We start from the raw sequence: 7,676 nt of genomic DNA, 5'->3' as shown, positions 1-7,676 counted from the left end.
TTGAGAAAAGCCAAACCCTAGGAAAACCCTAATGGAGACATTTTCAGAAGGTAACCCGGCGATGAAAGTTTTCCTTGAAGAACTCGATCAGATGCAAAGGAGCAACAAGAAAATTAAACGAGGGTGATTGCTGCTCGACGGGAAGACTCCTGAGATTGTGACTAGGCGAACCTATGTCGATACGGTTAAAGAAAGGCGAAGATTTTTCAAAAGGAAGGAAGGAACAATGGCGGATGAAGATGGTTACGATAATGAGGGATTTAGCACAGATTGCTATTCGGATTGGGAAATTGATAATGAAGAAGAGGAAGTGGCTACAACTGCGTATGATCTGTTCTGCCCAAACATCACCTTATCAAAGAGGGAAAGGAACACCTCCGAAAGCCATGGAAGCAATCTGTTATAATCAAACTGGTAGGAAGGCATGTGGGTTACATCTTCCTATCCAACCGACTAAAAACTTTGTGGAAACCTACGGGATCATGGGACTTAATTGACATAGGGTATGATTACTTCATAGAAAAATTTGGATCCAAGGAAGACTATAAAAGAGTATTAACTGAAGGGGTCTGGATAATTGCGGACCACTACTTGTCAGTGAGAAGGTGGGAACCATAATTCAACCCAACGATAGAAGAAATAAAAAAATTACTCGTATGGATTCGATTCCCATACGTTCCCATTGAATAGTTTAACAATATCTTCCTTACAAAATTAGGTGGAAGAATTGGAAAAGTGATTAAAATAGATGCAACCACTGCAAAGGCTATGAGAGAAAAGTTTGCCAGAGTTTGTGTAGAAATTGATTTGAACAAGCCACTCCTATCAAAATTCAGGCGAAAAGGAAGAGTTCATTAGATATTGTATAAATCTCTCCACTTTTTATTCATCGGTTGTGGAAAGTTTGGCCACCAGAAAGAACCATGCCATGAAGCTATAGAACAAAATGAGAAGAGAAAGAATGACAGAGATCATGCACCAGAGGTTGATGGTAGCGATTAATCTAGGAAACAAAATGCACCACCGGACACATACAGGCCTTGGATGCTAGTACAAAAACCCACATATAAAAAGAGAGATGGTGGAGGAGGTGCTGTCGGATTTAGGGACGTCGGTGGGAACATGAGGGTGAATCCGCAGACCGATGGTGAAATTAATCTGAGTTTCCAGGTGAAAGGGTCGCGGTTTGCTGCTTTAGGAATGGAAAGAGAAAATGACGTGTGGGAAGGGAATGGTAATACAAACAGGGAGGCACTGGTAACACCAACGCAGCAAAACACTTAACCCCTACAGCGAACCCATTTAGTACATAAAAAAAAGGGTGATGTAGAGGATTCGATGGTCGATACATAGGATTTTGGTCAAACCGGGGAAACATCGGTGGTTCTAGAGACTCTGGAGATGGTGTTGGGTAGAGAAGAAATCTTGTGGGCCAAAATATGGATGCTACAAGGAGATAAAAATATAAAATTCTTTCACACCTCTACAATCATCCGAAGAAGGCAAAATAAAATAGAGCTGCAAATAGAGAATGGGGATCTTATAGTGATCCGGAAAATCTATAGAGCACGTTACAAGCTTTTTCATCAATATATTTGAAGATGATATGATTACTAGAAAGGTACTTCACTCCCTACATTGCTTCCCTAAAATATATCCTATCCGTTTGGAAACTCTCACTAAATCTTTTGGTTGGGAAGAAATTCTTGAAGTGGTCAAAAGCTTGGGCCTGTGGAAAGCTCTGGGACCTTATGGTTTTCACGCCGCTTTTTATCAGCACTCATGGGAGACAGTTGGAAGCTTTGTCGTGAATATGGTTAAAGAAGCATTCGTAGGGAGACTGAATCATAAATTAAATGAAACACTCATTGCTTTAATTCCTAAGGTGGAAAGTCCCGAGAAAGTGACACAATTTTGGCCCATCTCCCCTCGTAATGTGAACTTCAAAATCATTACTAAGGCTATCACAAATCGGTTGAAAGAATTGATGCCATATTGGATTTCTCCTACCAAGTCAGTTTCGTCCCAGGAAGACATATACAAGAGAACATCATCACTGCTCAAGAAATATTCCATTTTATGTGAAGCAAATATAGAAGAACTTCCAACATAGCTATTAAGATTGATTTAGAAAAAGCTTATGATCGTCTACAATGGGATTTTATTAAGGAGACCCTTATTATGGTGGGAATCCCAAATAAATTAGTAGAATTAATCATGGATTGTATTACCTCTTCCAGTTTAAGTATTCTATGGAACGGTGAGGCTACGATTCCATTCAAACCATCGAGAGGAATCCGGGTGATCCTTTATCACCTTACATCTTCATCTTGTGCCTTGAAAGATTAGGTCACTGTATTCAAGATACGGTCTCCGATAATAGGTGGAAACCAATTAAAGTGGGAAGATCTGACCCAAATGTATCTCACCTAATGTTTGCAGATGATGTTATATTTTTCTCGGAAGCCTCGATGTAACAAATTGAAATTATTAATAGGTGTCTGGATGATATTTGCGAAGCTTCTAGCAGCAAAGTAAGCATCCCAAAAACAATAATTTTCTTCTCAAAAAATACTAATAGAGAGCGAGCGAAAGAAATTACCCAGGCAAGTGGATTTACGCAAACAAAAGATATTGGTCGGTACCTCGGAGTTCAAATTTGGAATGGAAGGATTAAGAAGGAGAATTATAACCAAAAATTGGAGAAAGTTAAGCGTTACTCTTGTAAAATCAGTAGTTATGTCAATTCCCATCTATTCAATGCAATTAGGCCCCCTCCCTAAAGGAATATTACATGAAGTGGAGAAGGTAGCTCGCGGCTTTGTGTAGGGAGACAATCAGAGTCAAAAACATGCTCATCTCATTCGTTGGGAGACATTATGTAAATCAAAGGAGATGGGGTGACAGTAAATGAAGCATTTTTGATGAAATTAGTATGGGATTTTATGAATCAAGAAAACATGTGGACGGCAATTTTGAAAGCTAAATATGGAGGTGATCAACGGAAAGAAAAGTTTGCTACCTGCCCTACTGACTCCCCCATTTGGAAAGTGATGAGTAGGATGGCTCAAATGGTTCAAAAAAATTGCAAGTTTATTGGAGGTAATGGGAAAAGAATTTCCTTCTGGAAGGATAATTGGATCGCAGCAGGGAAACACCTTCTAGATGAAGCCACGGGTCAAATTTCAAAAGATATGATGAAAGAAAAATTCTACAATTATGTTGATGACAATTACGAATGGCGATGGGATCGCTTTCAGCATCTCCTCCCATTGGAAATATGCACAAAAATTCTAGAACATCCAACACCAAAAGAAGAGGAAGGATGTGACATTTTGCTCTGGTACCCATCTCCAGATGGCTGCTTTTCCATTAAAATGGCGTACCAGATGCTTGAGGCAGAGAAGGAGTCTATATCGAATCCAATATTCAATGAAAACTATTGGAAGAAACTATGGGACTCAAGATGCCAAACAGAATTTGTAATTTCTTGTGGATTCTCAGTCACAATCAACTGCTGTCAAATGTTAGATTAAGAAAAATGAAGCTTCAATCTCATGCATCACGCAGATTCTGTTTATGCGAATCAGAGAGTACACTTCACATTTTTAGAGATTGTTCATTTGCTCTTGGCATTTGGAATAGACTACTACCAAAGTCAATGCAATCATGGTTCTTTAGGAGTAATCAAAAGGACTGGCTAACGCTCAATATATGTGGAAAAATTCAAGGTTGGTACCCAGATTGGGCGATAAAGTACAGTTGTGTGGTGTATAAAAATTGGTTTTGGAGAAATACAGAAAGCCATGAAGAAATCTTCACCATACTAGGAAACGGTGCAAAGCTTTGTTTAGACCTCTTCAACCAAGTTAAATCGATGTGGGGAACGAATAGAGATGAAATAATAAAACCCAAATGCCTTAGAAATGCTAGTGGATGGATTAATCCTGACGAAGGATGAATCAAAATAAATGTGGATGCATCACTATGCAAAGGAGAATACAATCAGATAGGAGGTGTACTTCGCAACACAGAAGGCAGCTTCCTTGAAGATTTAGAAGAGAAAAATGAAGATGAATATTTTAAAAGCTGAATTGTAGGCGATCTATGAAAGAATGCAAAGAAAAACTCTAATTTTGATAAGTAGGTTGCTTACCTTGATGGGTAAGTTTTATGTATTTATAAATAAACATGGTTGTTGTACTCGTTTACAATATTCAAATTTGAATTCAAATTTAAAAAACTTGAATTCAAAAATCAAATTCAAACCATAACAGATCCGTTATGGTCTTTCATCCCCCCTCAAACTCTGCATTGGCAAGTGCAAGAATTTGTCTCTATGCTTGAAGAAAGCTTGTGATATTAAGCCCTTAGTAACACATCTGCAATTTGATCATCTGACCGAACAAAGTGCACTTTATGGTGTTGTTCTGAACCAAGTCTCTGACAAAATGATAGTCCACGTTGTTGTTAGTAGTGTTGTTGCTGCGAAGAAGATTGCGGTTGTTGTTGTTGTAGCTAGTGGTGTTATGGTTTTGATTGCAGAGTATAGTGTGGTTGTTACTGCAGCGTATGTAGTGGTTGTTGCTGCAGAGTATGTAGTGGTTGTTGCTGCAGAGTATATAGTAGTTGTTGCTGTAGAGTATGTAATGGTTGTTGCTGCAGAGTATATAGTGGTTATTGTTGTATTGTAAATCTTAAACGAGAAGAAAAATTAAAATTGCATAAACGAGAAGAAGAATTAAACCAGGTGGCTCATACTGCGGCTGACATGGATAACCTTGATTTATAATGATCTGAGACTGCATTGCAGCTGGTTGGATCTGTTGCTGTGGGGAGGCATGCTTACTGTTGATGTTGCTGAAGTTGTGGATCCCCGTGGAAACCATAATTGGCATCTCAAGTAGATTGTCTAGCTTTGTTCATACGACCGACGTCATTATGGTTTCCACGAGAAAACTACTATCATTGAAAAGTTTGAAAGGGAAAAAGAAAAAAAAAATCTCAAAACCTTAGCTCTGATACCATGAAAGAATGCAAAGAAAAACTCTAATTTTGATAAGTAGGTTGCTTACCTTGATGGGTAAGTTTTATGTATTTATAAATAAACATGGTTGTTGAACTCGTTTACAATATTCAAATTTGAATTCAAATTTAAAAAACTTGAATTCAAAAATAAAATTCAAACCATAACAGATCCGTTATGGTCTTTCACTATGCAAAGGAGAATACAATCAGATAGAAGGTGTACTTCGCAACATAGAAGGCAGCTTCCTTGAAGGATTTAGAAGAGAAAAATGAAGATGAATATTTTAGAAGCTGAATTGCAGACGATCTATGAAGGAATTAACATTGCACGCGAAAAGAATTTCATGCCTTTATATGTGGAATCAGACTCTCTCAAAACTATTGATCTGCTAAAGCCTAATGCAAGAATACAAGGGAAAGTAGCAAGAGTGGTGCATGCAATAAAGGAAGAAGTGGGAAGCTATGAAGGAATTAGATTCCAACATGCGTACCGGGAGTCCAACTACGCTGCTGACTGGATCACAAAGACACGGACTTCTTTAGAGGAACCTTCGCGATTCTTTCTGGATCCACCCCAAGAATTGGAGGAGATCCTATTGCCGGATAAGATTTGCATGCTTGAGTAGTTTTCTTTTTTCAGGGTTGCTAAACCCCGTTTATTTGTTACCAAAAAAAAAAGGAATATGTTCACATATATTTACAAAAATAGGTAAATTATTGATAATGATTTTTTTTTTCAACAGGATAGAGGTAAATTAAAACATTCGTTAAAAAATATATATACATGACTTCAACCATAAAAAGTCAGTTGCAAACCAATGGTAGTTAGTTACCTTATTAACTATAGACATTTTATTTACAATATAAAATCAAATAACAAAAATTGTAGAAGAAATAAAGAATATAAAATCAAATAAAGAATAAAAAAATGAAAAAAAGATAAACAGTAAATAAATTGACAAAGAGAAAGAGGTCCTAATTGTGGAGAATATTTTTTTCCCAAATTTTCCTTAACCCACGCCTATAAAAAAGGAAGAAAAATAAATTGGGAAAAAAAACCGAAGACAACAATAGGAAGAGAGGAGGAGAGATGAGAGAGATGAGAGAGATGAGAGATATGAGAGAATAAATAAGAATTGAAGAGTTAGTTTCTAATTAAGAATGACATTTTGAATATCTAATAAGATTTTTTTTTCAAAAATTTCTTTAACCCACGTTTATAGAAAGAGAAGAGAATAAATAGGAAGAAAAGATGTGAGAGAGAAGAGAGGGGAGAATAAATAGGGATTGGGGAATTAGTTTTTAACTAGAGATGACATTTATACCCATTATTTTACCTTTAAATTTGTTGTCAATATTGAGGGGGGCCAAATAGTGACATTTCACATGTGAAAAAAAATGAAAAAAATGAAGAAAACTAATATAAAAAGTGAAAAACTAAAGGAATTATAAAAAAATTTAAAAATCCGGGGGTGCCCCCCGGCCCCTTAGTGGGTCCACCCCTGCACCTTTGGATGTAGGTCATTTGACATAATCAAGTAAGCTTTGTGTTATGTGTGTTGTGTGTTTGATCCGTTGTGTATTTGGGTTTATTCCCAACAATGGTCATTATATCCATTTCAAAAACTTTGAAAATATAAATTATAGGCTTGGGCATTTGATCATTTCATCCATGGCTTATGGTTATTTTATCCATTTTGGGAACTTTGAAAATAGAAATTATAGCCTTGGGTGTTATGGTTATTTTATTCATATGAGGTTGGGGGAAGTTGTCTCATTTGAAAGGATTCTTAGGAAATAAAATAAAAATAAAAAAGTGATTGTCCGACTGGAGACACCTCTTGGGGCACAATGGGTTCAAGGCACACCAGCTTGTAATCCTTCCACCGTTAGGAGCGGGAGGTTATCGCTGCTCTGTGAAACCAGCCTGACGCATTGCCCTCCACTCTAAGAGCCATGAAGTCCAAGTCTTCACCTAAACCACATGGCTCAACTCCTCACTTGGAACGGGCAAGCCAGAAACTGTACCATTGAATCCAACCCAACAAGAGCTGTACCAGCGTCCAATCACCTTATTGCCCCCCTTGGTTACAAGCTCTCGCTACTGAGCTCGGCATTCAATCATTTGGAGACATGACCTTATGAAATAACAACTTTAGATGAAGTTCCCAATGTGGGACTAAACTAGAAGCATGATTGTTCTCTACAGCATTGGAATTGGTCACTAAACAATAGATCTTTTTCAAATCCTAATTAAGATGGTATCCCACGCCTTCAATTTACCATTATTTTTATTTTTAAAATTTTTTAGGGTGAAATAGAACCATTATTGATCAGACGAGAAATTAATTTCTTTCCATTCACACAGAATCAAAGACCTCTCAAAGATCAATACCTGCTTTAAACATCATCTCGCTTATATCGTTATGAATAAATATCATTCACTAATGTTTAGCATAGTTGTACTATTTGATAAATAGTACTAAATAATATGAAGAAAAAAAAGGATTTCCATGAACCATACTGCATTGATATGGTAAAAATATCAAAATGGTTTTGTACCGAATCAATAGAAAATGGTTGTAATAGATACCACCAAACTATGTAATTGCTGTTTTAACTAATATGAATTTTATTTAGCATAAAAA

General features: G+C 36.8%; 1 non-coding gene across 1 annotated transcript; it reads right to left on the bottom strand.

Annotated features, from left to right (window-relative positions):
- Window positions 1-6,840: 6,840 nt before the first annotated feature.
- Window positions 6,841-7,143, bottom strand: LOC149019381 (signal recognition particle RNA). Its single transcript, XR_016173294.1, has one exon.
- Window positions 7,144-7,676: the final 533 nt, after the last annotated feature.

Source organism: Hakea prostrata, chromosome 4 (assembly GCF_041222555.1).
Source record: "Hakea prostrata isolate BN-2017 chromosome 4, UWA_Hpros_2, whole genome shotgun sequence".
NCBI lineage: Eukaryota > Viridiplantae > Streptophyta > Magnoliopsida > Proteales > Proteaceae > Hakea > Hakea prostrata.
The sequence above is the reverse complement of the archived record's forward strand: the minus strand, read 5'-3'. Positions and strand labels throughout refer to the sequence as shown.